Here is a 15,125-nt window from a genome sequence, read left to right on the forward strand (position 1 = left end):
TGGATTTGAATTTCCAGTTAAGTATGTTGACTTAAAATAACCTAAACTTTGGAAGATTTATTCCAGGCAATAAAGTGTATACATTTCATATTTGGTCATATACTATGTACATGTGTTTTAGATTAGGACATTCTCTTTAAAATTACAGGAATTCATTGTACTATTTATTAATATTATATTATATATTTATATATATATATATTTTGTGCATACTATTTCAGTAAAGTGAATATCCCAGTATCTAGTCACAATTAAAATGTAAGCAATACTTAATAAATTATAATTGATGGTACTAGTAGTAGACCTCCATTCATAGTGAATTAAATTTTTCATTTTTCTGTGAGTTTTGATTTTTCTGTTGCTATCCTATCAGTTTTTGTTTACACCATCTCAAATACATTTTTTAAAATTTTATGTGTATAACGTTTTTAGAGGAATGATTTTAGGAAGTACTTTGATGGGAAATTTTCCACCTTACTAATAGTATTACTTGGTCTGGGAAACTTGCCAACATTTTACTGCACCTGAGGAAGCATGTATGTTTTACCAGGTGTGTTTGGACATGTTTAGAGGGCAGGCTACTTCCAGTTTTGGTTAAGAAAGAGCTAGTTCAAACACAGTGGTAAAGGCTGGTAAATTTGATTCACCCATCATGTGCATCTTTCCTTTTAAGAAGGTTAGAGGGTTAGGTCAAGCCAGAGACTGAAAGTGCTTTCGTGTTCATCCCGGTTGATATAACTGTACATGCTTAGCACCACCAATATTCAATGAAGCGTAATATTCTGCCAAATTGTATCAATTTCAAATCGTTCTATGATGCATGACTTGGAGATCATTTATCTGCTAATTCTTTTGAAAACTTGAGCCATCGTTTTGTTAGACTGCGAATAGAATAATTTCACTCACAAAAGTGTGTAACAAAATATTCTCACGCAATCAAAGTTGAATGAAATTTCAACATCTTCTGAATCGGCTAATTAATTGGCTGCTTCCACACCCTTCTTGGTTTTCTTTAGAAAGCCAAGGACAACGAAAATTGTTACTTGTAAGATGATTTGACAAAGGTATTATGTCTTGTTTCTTATTTTATTGTCATAATAATAATAAAATCATTTATAATGAACCATATCCAATCAATGATTGTTCATAGGCACAGTACATACATGTATAAAACCATAATAAGAGAAAATACCATAACGATCTATGACAATTAAAACTAGTGATACTACAGTAATTAAAACTGTTAAAAAAATGTAATGTAGGTAAAAATGTATGTTAAAAATTTCAAGACAAAGATAAGACAATGGGTAGTCTCGGTTTAGGCGTCGATTCGGCTTAACATTTGAAAAAAGGGGGGAAAATGGCAAAACGTCGAACAAAAATCAAAACAGGTACTGGTTGCACTTGAAAGGAATATTAACAATGTGAAAAGAAACAACTAGAGACTTTTGTGAGAAAGGGGTATGTGCATATAGTGCAGTCTAATGGTTTCAGTCCTTCCGTTATAGGCTAACTGTATTCTTTAGAAAGCCAAGTACTGATACTACGTATCCGTTAATGACGGCCATGTGTCTTCAGTAGAAGACGGCTACAAGAAGAGTAACTGTATTAATATATAAATTGTCATGTAATTTTTAAAAATTTAAGAAAATATTATCAAGCAAAAATACTTTGACTTGTAAATTTAAGATTTGCTCAACAAAGAAATCTTATCTTAATGAATTATTATTATATAGAATTACTATATTTTTTCTTTTTCACAAACTGGTTAACCAGAATTCCCTGGTCGGCCTATGGAAAAAGTAACGAGGTGAACCATGTGTGTAGATGTGATCAAGTGTCTCCTGACAGTCTCCACCATAAAACATGGAATCATGTTAGCTATGTAGTTTCTGGCACATTTTCAAACATGAATTATGAGTAACAATTATGTGAACCATTTTAATGTTGGAAGTTCACAAACTAAGTGAAATGTTCCAACATAAAATTTGCATATCAAATTTGAATATTTATATTTGCATGGCCTATGTTGTTCTTTGTGAAAACCGTCATTCAATAATATTGACACGTTTTTGATACACACATGTTAGTTTGCATAAACCAAATTGATTGGAAATGTTAATTAATAATTTGTATATAGCCGGGTATAGTCCTGTTATTGTTGTTATATTATATATATATTGTATTGTTATTATTTATACCAGAGGGCCCTGTTATGGTCACTGGCTGTAATGTTAATTAATAATTTGTATATAGCCGGGTATAGTCCTGTTATTGTTGTTATATTATATATATATTGTATTGTTATTATTTATACCAGAGGGCCCTGTTATGGTCACTGGCTGTGATGTACTAGTAACCCCTTACTCGTCTCGAAAGATGTACTAGTTTCTTTAAAGTGCACATGAGCTAGATGTTTACACTGGACCTATGGTTTATAGTCCTTATCTGAGAAAACTCATTCTACCACCAGAACCATGGAGCGAGTGAGCCTCAAAACCCTTTCTGATGTTATGGCTACGTAATTATGGTTCCACTGTATTACCTGCTCACTCCTATGGGCCATGGGTATGAAATATGTTGAAAATGAGGGTTGGGATTAGACTCTGATTTCATTAATATTGGATTTACCATATTTGTTGTGTCCGACATTTAGCCTTAATTAGTGGTTGGGATTATTCTCAAGCATGGGAATTTACTTGGACATAATATGGTAATATTTGTTGGAAACACTTCTGTTATGATCAGAAGATATTCAGTATAAAAATGATTAAGAAACATAATTAAATTAAGACTATTAGTCCTACCAGTTTGTTGTGAAACCAACTTTTTACCACTAATGTGCGGTTACCTAGATACCATCATGTATTTGCATGTATACAGGTATTTAGTTACAGACTTAACTGTGATTTGCAGAAAGATGTTATTGATGCTTATTCTAACATGTTGACTAAGCACGTAACTCTGACCATCAACGTTGGTTGGTTACGTTAAACGTTGTTCCTTCTTGGATTAAAAAACAAACTGCTCAGAGAAGTGTGTTGTCTATGTACAATTTTGTATACATTTGTTCACACTCATATTTTAGTCCTCGCAATTAAATTGTATTCTTCAAGTTATAATAAAATCCAATATATACAAAGAATCAATGTTCTAATATACTTACATAAAATGATATAATGCTTTAACTCGTATTGTATTTCCATTAATGCCTTTATATTGTGTCATTCTTGCAATGCTTCATTTCATCCAACTATCAATTTCTTTCTTTATTCAGACACATAATTTAGGGAAAAGGCCTTGCAAATAAAGTTTTACAATAATTCATCAAATTATGTAAAATTATAACAAAGAAGCTATATATTCCAAACATACAGTACACATCATATTCATATTGTTTAGTTACTTGTTTTTTGCTAAATGCCATATCAATCCCATGTCATACTCATAAATAAAAACATTTAAGTTTTGAATTTACTAATTGAAGCAGTTGGCAGGGGTCAATTATGGTCATATTGCACTGCTTAGTATAATAAACCATTTTTTTCATTATTTTGTTCCTGGTCCTGACCGGATACTTTTATATAGGCACAAATCTAATGGTATGAATAACTACTTGTTAATAAGCAGCTGAGTAATAGTGAAGGAAACATATCTCACAAAATATCTCAAGGAGGGAGAGGAAGATTTGGAAGAGAGGTGTGTTTTTATTTTTAACAGAAGAAATAGTACCGTAGTTGGTAGCACCGACATGACTTTAGGGGAGAAGCATGTAATTGAAAAGTATTATCTAAGTCCACAGCGCATTGAGACATTGTTTGTGGAATGAGCTATACAAATATATTGACATTAGCAGCATTCATTCCACTGTTATTCCTATCTGTATCCTCATTCCCATCACATGGAAGAATAAGAAAAAATTAAAACTTTAGATACAATTAAAAACTTTCAAATGACAATACTGTATTATAAAAAAAGAGGATGGATCAGTAGGATAGAGAAATAAAATTGGTTGCCACAACCTCCCTCTTTCTCAAACGCCTATATACTGAAACTATCCCAAGAGGCTGTGGAGACAACATCACTAGAGGGATTAAAATATCGTATCCCTTATGTTGACATATATTAGAAATATGAAATTATCTTTAAACAAAAAAAAAATATTATTTGTAATAATAATAATAATATAAAACGTGTGGAGCACAAAATTTAAGGAAAATTAGGAAGCCTAGCTGCATGAATGTGACAAGCTCCTGTGCGACTTTACTCAAATGACTGCACAGTATAGGAAGATGATGATGACATTTGCATTGTGAAACATTTGGCTCCACTTAGATGCAATAAGATCAAAATGTATCATAACTTTGATTTAATGGTTGCAGATTGTGGCAGGTAGAGTTTGCTACAGGATCAAGTATCTATTTAATTTGGCATGGTTCCTACAGCCATTTGGGAATTTTTAATATTCTCTATTCCAGCCCTTTTCTAGATCACCTGGTCCGCTGGTATAGCTGGTGCATCTATATAATAATAATAATATATAGCACAATGCTTCTAAGCGATTTACATTATTACTCCGGACATTTTTTGGATCAAACACATAGTCAGGACAATTGTGTTTTGACTTTACCAGGCATATAATACTGTATAGCGATATAATTAATTCCAATGGCAGGTTCTACTTTAAGTTGCTTACATTAATATTGTGAAATTTCAAAAACCTACACTTAGTACCTTCATCTCATTTAGAGCCCCTCAAAATCATCAATCTTGAAATATGGTTGAATAAATAAACTACATAAGCATACAATTGTCCAAAAAAATCTTTCCTGTCTTAAGATCTGTGCATAGACTTTAAAAAATGCTTCAAGTGTCGGGCTTTGGTACCTTTAGTATAGGGACCTAGGAAACCCATTTTGCCACTATTTCTCAATCCACAAGTACAAGTCTTCTGTGTATATTTATTATTAAACCAGGTGAAATATAGCATCAAGTCTCCAGTGTACAAACAGTAAATCTATAGTCATTCAAAACACATTGTTAATGTATATTACATATATTCATTGAGTAAACATCAAAATTTAAATTGTTCCATATTGAAAACAAACATGTGTTTTAATTTGTTGAACAATGGTACTTCTAAAACAGTTTATAACCTCAATAAAAAAAAAAGTTGTTTTTATTGTTTAAACCATAAATTACATTTTATAATTGCTTTAGACAAAAGGACTGTCAAAAATGATGTCAGTCATTTGTGTTTTTTTAATCTACTGTAGCACTTTTCCAACAGACTGGTTGTAAATTTTCTTGGTTTTTCTCTATAATATGTGTTTTTCAAAACCACTCTTTTGTGGCTTACATAAACAACATAACAGACATTACCGATTATAATCAGAGGCAATTTCGTTAAGAAATAATTTTTGTTGTATTTTTTCACAAAATTCAAATCCTTATACCTGCACCATCAGTACCAATATTGTTAATGATGCATAGACGGATGGAAAATGAAACATAACAGACATTACCGATTATAATCAGAGGCAATTTTGTTTTTTAAATCATTTTTGTTGTATTTTCTCACAAAATTCAATTCCTTATACCTGCACCACCAGTACCAATATTTTTAATAATGCATAGACGGATGGAAAATGGAAAAGATAGGACATGAGGTTCAGTTCAGCACTTCTTTTTTACAATTTTTAGGCCTTCCTCCTCCCCACCCCTATTTTAAATTCCTGGAACCTTACCGCCAATGTAATGTATAGTTTCCAACTACAACATTATCATTGATCGCTTACCATGATAACTTTATGAACTTATCATGGTGCATGGATACAAGGCAGTTCTGTAGTAGGCCAGACCAAATTATTCCATAAAAGTTTGATTTATTTTCACATTATGACACAGCAAATAATACCTTTTTGATAATCATATAATAAATATTAAAAATATTGTGGATTTAGTAAGTTTATGTTGACAAAGGGTGACTTCCGATCCAACAGATTATAGTCTAGATCTTTACTATCCAGGGTCTTATAAATGATGATATAATTGATTTTTTTAAAAATCCTGGATAACTGTATATATAACAATCTCTGTACAGTAGTAAATATCTGAGGACAAAGACCAAGTCTTATAAATAATGATGAAGTGATTTTTGAGGAAAAAAAAATCTTAGACAACTGTATATATATAACAACCTCTGTACGGTAATAAATATCAGGACAAAGACATTTTGTAATATTTTATTTAGCAAATCAAACTTAATTCTGATACAAATTAACCGATAAACTGCCTGTGGAAACAGGGGTTAACCGATTCCACTCGAGAAAAATTAACTCATAATTATCTCACTCAAATCGGATAATTATCGAATAAATGCAATAATTTTCGTTGGGCATCTGGTTGTTTGATAATGACACTTTATTGGTTTAAAAAATTAACTGATAATTTTGTATTGGTTGCAGAAACAAAGCCTATAGGAAACATGTGCAATTGTATTGCAATTTTTTGCTATACAATTTTATAAATGTGAAGCAGTGAGTTGGTTTTATATACTGTAGCTTTTTGCTTCTCTACTTTGGAGAAATAATTTCATGAAAGAAAGACATTTTTCTCACAATAATTTGTGTTTTGTAAGGATTTTGATAGCTATCTTCTATCTTTCTGTCACCTCTATCACTACAAATTAATAACAAACTCTGTGTAGTAAACATCAGATCTAGTCATTGTAATGAGATATGATGCGATTGTGATGATGCCAGATCCAGGTTTATGAATTCCACTTGCATGAGACCATAATATTAATTATTTCCAAGAAATAATTCCATACGGCTGCTAGTAGCATGACATCAGTCCATAGATGATTGACATTTCCATAAAAATATGCTGATTTTGTTTCCCTATATAGAACATAGCCTGATGTCTTATATTGTTCTTTAATGGTAAAGATTTTTTTTTTATTTGACATTTTTTTAATTGACTGTAGTTTTGTAGAAATGTGCATCTTTTTTTAGAACTTAATAATAATAGTTTTGACTCATCACTTCAGAATTAAGAATTAAGCCTATGAATTAGTGATAATTCAACCATTATTTTGATGTGCATTGTTGTACTACTACAGTAGTACTACTAGTATGATTACTACAGTATTTATTGGTATAAATCATGAAGTTGTAGAAATTCAGTTAATAGATAATGGAAAACTAATAATAAATTAATGGACAAATTTAATTTTATCTTATCGTATGGTAAGCTCCCCTTAGTAGAGCAAATACTATTGTTGGTATCTAGTACTGACACCTGACTATTGGTTTGTGTAATTTTTCATATCCTAATAGCCAAACCTTGATATTAATCTTGATTTTTATTAATTAAATATACTACAAACAATACAGCTATTGTCTTTATTTTGATATAGTACAATTTCCGAAATAAAAATTCACTGAAAACAAGAATTCTGTGTAATTCTCAGAGATTTTGGGTGTGTCTTTTAATTGTTGTATATTATTATAGACACACTGTATCTATTACTGTACTGAACTTATGTTTTTTCTCACACCAGTACTAAAATTATATCTTTAACTTTTCTTTAGGAGAATTTCAGTAGATTTGTTGAATCTGAAGCAGACAGGGTTAAAGCTTATTGATAACCTAACTTTAAGGATTTACTTAAACTACCACAATACCAGTGAAGATTAACTTTTGCTACCTGCTTACTAAGCACCTTATCATTGCTTAGCAACCATTTGCCCTCTAGCTGACGACATGGTCGGAATTCTATAACAAAATATAATTATGGTGAGTTTGTTTTTTTTTATATATTTAAAAATGGCTCTAAGCATTTTAAATACAAAACCATTACTAAATCTTATTTCTATTATTACATTTAATAATACAAATATAAATTCTTTGTAAACTTGTAAAAATTGTTCTTGCTGAATTGAAATTCTAAGGTTCATTAACAATTTTACAAGTAGAATAAAAATATATACAAAGCACAAAAATTCAAAGGAGGGGCGTGGGAGCGGAGCATGCTAGGTGAGGAAGGCTGATTTGAATAATGCGGATGATTATACAGGTGGGCTAATAACAGGTGGTTGCTAACAGGTGACTGTGAATGTTTTTTACTGTTGTGAATGTTATACTAATGTTATGAATTTCCTCAAGATACTGCAACAAAACATTCCCTTGACAGTCATCTTTTAATGCTAGTTTAAACTTCGATACACTTTGACTGATATTGTTTTTAGAGCACAAATTTAGCAGAAATGCAGTCAATATAACAATTATATTTTTTAAAATTTAAAACAGTTTTATTCAGCTTTTTCAGCAGAAGCGGGTCCATAGATCATGTTAGGGAAAGGCCAATTTACACAGCAGACTGCGTAGCTTTGTTCATTAAAATTGTTCCACATTGAATCTGTATCAATCCTCAGTGGAAACTGCCCGTCCGCTCCGCGCTTTGTGTAAATGGTCATAAGGAATAACATAAGCTTCTATATTTGTATTACCGTTACTGCTCGTCTGTGTAAATTGGCCTTTATAATTTGTTTTGGAGAAAATTTTAGAATGTGAGAAGGTGTGATAACTGGCTTAGGTATGACTCTTGTAATCGCTTCTTATTGGGTGGTCTGATATTTGATTTATGCTGATATCTTTCCTTTTCTTCCTTTTTTCCTCCTTATCGAGGAAGTGATACATAACCTTTGACCTGATAAGAGTATAGTACTTAGAATTAACCAAAACAATTCCTTGTTATTGTTTTTAATAGTAAATACTATTTATAATACAAACTACACATTCAAGTGCTACAGACAGACAGTGATGTAGACACATTTTCCCCTTATACTTGAATTATTTTATACAAGTATAACCAATAAGTACTGTATGCATATTGATAAAAAAATGGTTTTTTTTAAAAATAATAATATTAGACAAAATCATTTTATCTCTTATTTTGATCATCCAATCCAATTTAGTAATTACTATCACATGAGGTTAAACTTGAATCACCCCACTAAAAAAAAAATCACATGATGTAATAATGGTGTGAACAAAATAACTTTAATATTTTCAGTTGTTTAGTGTTTTGAAATGTATATTTATCAAAAACAAAGATGCTATTAGAATTACAAGCATTTGATTTTAAGCAATTCAAATAAATCCATTACTCTTGATTGGTTGAAAATTAATGAAATAATAATTTATCAAGAAAGTAAATTTACCATATCCTTGAAATGAAAAGACAATTTTTAAGTTGCCACTTTCAAAATCATAGATCAGATTTTCTGCAGACTCTCGTCTCTGTCATAGGTAGGTCACAATTATTATTAATGATGATAAGCATGTAAGTTTTCAAGAGTTCTCATAGGGACCTTTCAATTTTTTTATGACCTATGACCTATGCATATTGTGTTGGTCATTTGGACCTAGAATCCGACAAAACTGTGTTAAGGAATTAGGTGAGAAAGTACATCCCAATGTCCTCACATGTGCACATGTTTTGATTTGCGACGACCAATGACCGACCTAGGTCAGATCAACTGATGTGTCGTTGGTCGTCGTCTGGGCTAAGAATTCGTAAAACATATGTTGAGGTGAGAAGCGTGGACACACATCCGAATGTCCCCGCATGCGCAAAATAAATTAACATGACTAGTTTCAATTTTTTTTTCCGATTTTTGTCGCAAATCAAAATCTCTTTAATATAAATTATAAAGTTGATAGCCGGGTCAATGGATCCTTATCAATGCTACATCATTTATTTAAGGCTAATTGCTCCTGTGACTTCCTCTTGTGTCCAATCTAACTCCCGGACTTAAAATTGTATGGGATTATGATTAAGCCAAAAAAATTTTGATAGTGAAGTTTGATCATCTTTGAAATGTGTTGTACTATAATTTTAATGAGTTAAAATAATAATTTGTGACTTTAGCAATATATCGGTTTTCCTGAAAATGTATAAGAATTATCTATGGTCTTTTGCACAAAAAAAAATCTTGATTATAACTGGAAAACTGTGGATGTTATCGTGTATACAAACAAACAAAGCAAAACATTTGGCAAGTAAAAATCTTTTACACCATACCTCACCTTGTAGATACTCTAACAAGCAATTTTGTTTTACTTTTAGTAAGTTTATAGAAATCTTAAGTGGTCCCTTGCATAAAGTTCAACTCAAGTTTAATCTATGGTACCTGACATTATAGTATTTTAATCCATTTTGTTCTTATGTTGTAAACACCGAAAATGAGTCAGTCAAGATCAGATATGATTCATGCTACCCGTTTCTATTTTTAAACCAGGGAACTACTTCATCGTAATGTTAATGATGAGTTAATACCAATTATTACTTTTTTAATGACGTCAAACTACATCTTGACATCATCAACAATTTGAATTCAATAGCAAACGCAACAGATAGTATAAGTCACTTCCTTTTGAACCCATTGGTAGAATCCTAGTTGTCGCCAGCCAGCCATGTGGAGGTCATTTCATACTTCGGACATTTCCAGTTTTTTCCATATCCTTTGCAAGCCACAATAATATGAGTTATTTACATTATTGGTCACCAGTGCTAATTGGTCATCAGTGTTAAAATACATTCAAGGTAAAAATATGAAAACAAAAGCAATTTGAACTGTAACACAAAAACAGTACCTATACACTAGTAGTAGGCCTACTGAAAGTGAATATAAAGAAAGTTAGAAATGAATGCAATGTAAATTTTAATAAAATAATAAATGGAAGTCATTAAATTGTAACTAACTAGTAACTTGTTTTTCTAAATTATAACTATGTTAGTAATTCCTCCATGATTATAAAAAGGATGCCAAACACTATGAATTAAATACTATATTAAATAGTAAATATTAAATAATAATATTAAATAGGTCTACTGTTACAAAATAATGTAAATTTGAAAAAAAAATCATGAAAATGATACACCGTCAGAATTAGTCAATTACAGTAAATTTTTTTTTTTTAATGTTACCATAAATAAAATTGAAGGAGTGGACTCTCTGTTGTTGCAGACGTTCTTGGACACCTGTTGTTTTTGTTTATATGTGTGTTGGTATTTGACAACATGGCCAAAGGTACTATACATAATAATTGACCATATCACACACTTCCTTAGCATTTGATTGGTGGATTTCGTATCTATTCAACTCAGCTCATAAAAATATTTTTCCCATTCAACTCATAAACAGTTATTGTAGAATGAAATGACAGGAGTCATGAGGCCAAGAGGTTAACAGGGCCGTTAAAACCCATAAATTTGGCACAGGTTCAAGACTCCTCAACCAGTAGAATTGGATAAAGAAACTGGAGGTCCACCAGTGTACAAATCTGGCTTGTGAGCACTCTGCAAACGCAGTGCATCTTTTGGAAGAGTAAGGGGTTGTATACAAATACTGTATTGTGTATTCCTTGCTATATAAGCAATTTATTATGTTATATAACATTTTTAAAAGTTATTAGTGGAATTATTTTCACTTTCAACCTGCCTATCCTACTATAGTGCACTTTATAGGGAAATGACTTATATGTCTTATGACTTGTTTATTGCTGTAAACAAAAAGTATGACAACTACAAGAAATGAGTTTTAATCAATCAATTTGAGGACGTGAATAATAGTTGTTTATGTTTTCAAATTGAGTTTAAAATATTTACCACCATGGAATAACTAATATCTAAAGCTATTACAGCTTTTAGATATATGTAGCTTTGAAATAAAATCTTCAAAAATTTATCTGTGTGTTTGAAATAAAATTTTCTTTAAAGGAAGCAAGCCAACAGGTAGTAGATGCTTTAATAAATGGACATTGGTACCTAATATACTGTACTATAATAAGAACAACTTTATTTCAAAACGGATGCAACAATTGAATCACCAGATTGGTGTTTTTTCACAAATGCCGTTAATTATTATAAAACTATTTACAAATGTTACCATTTACAGTACTAAAGAGACAAAACTTATACAACTTCAAAAATAAAAGTTTCAATGAACTGCATAAATGCATAATACCGAGTCAAATTTAGGATAGCTAATACTATGTCACTCTTAAAAAGGTGTTCTCTACTCAAGATGTCCTACAACAATTTTTTTGAAAGGCTAAGTTTAAGAACACACAATAATACACTGCAATAAGAAGCTGAAACTATAAAATAAAAACAGATATCTTGACCAAGTTCTTGTAAATCTGTTGTGCTGTTTTACTCATGATGATTACAATATTCATTGTAAAGAATTATGTATCTAGCGCCCTCATTTTCTATAAACTTTTTCTCATAGGGGTTGAACTTAATGTACAGTGAGATATCACCATTGAAGACCTAATATTTTAAATGCATCCTTATTTTAAAACATATTTAACCCAAAAGTAAATAAATTATTTGTGCTGATATGTTTTAATTGTATTTATTATGTTGTTGTATACATTAAAACAAAAATTGAACATTTCATAATAGAAATTTTTACTATTTTTCTTTATATAAATACCAAGATCCATACATAAGTTTTTGGACCATTTAGCATGTTTTTTCTTCGAATAATTTACAAATAAAAATGCTACCTGAGGAAATGGAAGATATAATATTATCATATCCAACTGTGGGGCTTTTCTAATCATATATATATCTTTCATTATCTGGACCAAGACTAAGATATATGATATACTAAGCTCATATTCCAATGTTATTGAATCAGGGACTGTGTCAAAATTCTATACACTTGCTTCCAAATCAAAACAATTCGTAAATATTTAACTTAAAATTATAGATATAAGCGCAGTTATTGTGTGAATAAAATCAAGAAAAATAGTAGATTTATTATTTTCCATATTTGTTGATATTAAACATTTATTTTTTTATCCTATTTTTTTGAAAGATTAAAAAAATATAGCTTGAGGGGAAGAGTGATTAATTAGAGATAGTGTGAAGTTTTGTGAGAGTAGTGTTGCCAAGGGCAGCATAATGTTTACCTCTGGCAGTCTAGTAATCATTTAATCTAGGGCAAGTTATCTAGATAATTCCTGTTACTATGTAGTTGTCTCTGAGCTTGTCAGTGAAACTTGTATTGCCAAAGGATGTCTTGGACCGTATGGTGTTCAAGAGTTTTCCAAAGGCACCCCTTGATAATAGCAGTGGTGCTGGTAAATAGACCTACTACTAGTCAAGCTCAGACTCCAATTTTTGTTTACCCATTTGTGGAAAAAAGAACTGGGCTTGAATTTGTAATGTTCTGTAAAACAAAAAACTACAGAATAAGAAATATACTAAATGATCAAAATTGCTGTTTTATGGTGAATTTTCTTTTCAATAGATAATTAGAGATTTTCATCACCAATTATACAACTTTAAAGTGTATCATTTCCACCATTACACATCATATGATTGTGTATGTTATGAAAGCTATATTTTTGTTGAATTTCATTGGTTTGAATTCTGGCCAATTTTTTTTTGGCTAGATCACGTCTTGAATAGATGATTTAAAGCCAATGCTTAGTTGTAAAATTTAAAGCAAGACATGGGAATTGAGATTTTAGAAATTTGATGATGTGTTATCGTTGGAATGTCTGTTATTCCACACAAGAAAAACTCCTTAATGGCTGTTTCCATTAAAAGCACATTTTGGTCGGTTTTCTTTTCACATTAAAAAGTACAGAACGTATCTCAACTGGGCGTGTGATTTAGCACACTTGTTGTAATCCATTTAACCTGTACTTATTGATAAATTTCTACCACGGTTTATTTTGTTGATCTTACTGTACTACCAGTTATTCAATCGGTAAACTTTAAAGAGTTTTCATTGACAGGATATGGCAGCACTATTTTTATGGTTAATCATTTACGATAACCTTTAAATAATTTGTGACTCTAATGTCGCACATTTGCTACTGTACCGTAATCTCAGCCCAATGTAACATATTCCGTTTTATCAGGCTCTCCCTATTTACCCTTTAGATGCCACCAGTCTCTAGTAGTTCTCACCACCTGTTTAATTGCCCCTATTTGACCATAAAACAAGAATGCCTACAACATAGTAATTCTATATGTTCACTTGACTTTAGCTCTTGCATCAAAGCTCCATCCTATCAAAAACATATTAGTTTTGTAGGCCTATATCCAGTGGTTGTTCTGTAATTTTTATAGCCTTTTTTATTTAAAATAATTTTTTACGGAATTAAATTTGCCTATTTACACCTTCCTGGAACTGCCCCTGCATATCTCCATTTGCAATTAGTCAGTAAATTTGTCATTATTAATGGCAAGGACATTTTATGTATTTGCTCTCCTTCCCTGGCACACCTTTAACACATCTAATATAACATTAACCTGTCATTCACAGTCAAGTATAGAGTTGCCACACATGTTATTTTAATCCAATTTGAATCAATAGCAACAAATTATTAACATTCAAGGAGGCTGTTAATTTTAATTACTTGTTTACCTTGATCTTCTTACTGTTGCCTACAAACTGCTTCAAAATGTTTGTAGCTGAGCTGAATTCTGGGTATAGACCCATTACAATTAGCTGCCTAGCCCAGGCTGACCTGACCACTTGCTTAAATTGTGGTTGTTAAAGGCCAAAATGTAGTCTTGTTTTAGACATAACATTTCTAAAGTTAGTGAGAGACTCTGCAGTTTAAAACATATCATCTTAGCATGGGATTGAACCAGGGTCTTCATTAGAAATAATACCTTTTAAAGAAATGCTAAAAGACCAAAGTTTAGAATGTTGATGGATAAAAACTAGGCCGGTTAAAAATGCGCTGATGCTTTTTTGTGTCTGGATAATTTGTTTTATTTGCACTGGCAACCTCTTCTTCCCAGGGAGTAGTACAGTGTTAGTAGAGGTACTACCAATGTACTATATAAATTAGGTCTCTATTTCTCAGTTTTGTATAAAATCAAGGAAAAGACTTCCTTCCTTGAATATCCCCTGATTAGGGGTTGACCGTAGTATTAAAACATATATTGCTTCAATGCCACATTCGATCCACTGGAATGTCCTATTAATAGAAGTGTCCCCTGAATGGAAGGCTTCTACTAATACATCTATTACTAATAGAGGCATAAGAATAATCAATAAAACTTAGTCAATTCTCCCAATACT

At 31.2% G+C, this 15,125-nt stretch overlaps 1 protein-coding gene across 3 annotated transcripts in view; it reads left to right on the plus strand.

The window, feature by feature from the left end:
• Positions 1-15,125, plus strand: part of LOC144839771 (lipase maturation factor 1-like) — an 80,229-nt gene that overhangs the window by 15,088 nt on the left and 50,016 nt on the right. For 2 of the 3 annotated variants that reach the window (XM_078695256.1, XM_078695255.1), the window contains exon 4: positions 7,596-7,800. The gene's annotated coding sequence lies outside the window, so the exon portion shown is untranslated. Of the gene's footprint in view, positions 1-1,772; positions 1,877-7,595; positions 7,801-15,125 lie in introns of those variants that run through there. The other variant, XM_078695257.1, reaches the window with a different exon arrangement.

Source organism: Antedon bifida, chromosome 4, assembly GCF_963402885.1.
Source record: "Antedon bifida chromosome 4, ecAntBifi1.1, whole genome shotgun sequence".
In the NCBI taxonomy this organism is placed as follows: Eukaryota; Metazoa; Echinodermata; class Crinoidea; order Comatulida; family Antedonidae; genus Antedon; species Antedon bifida.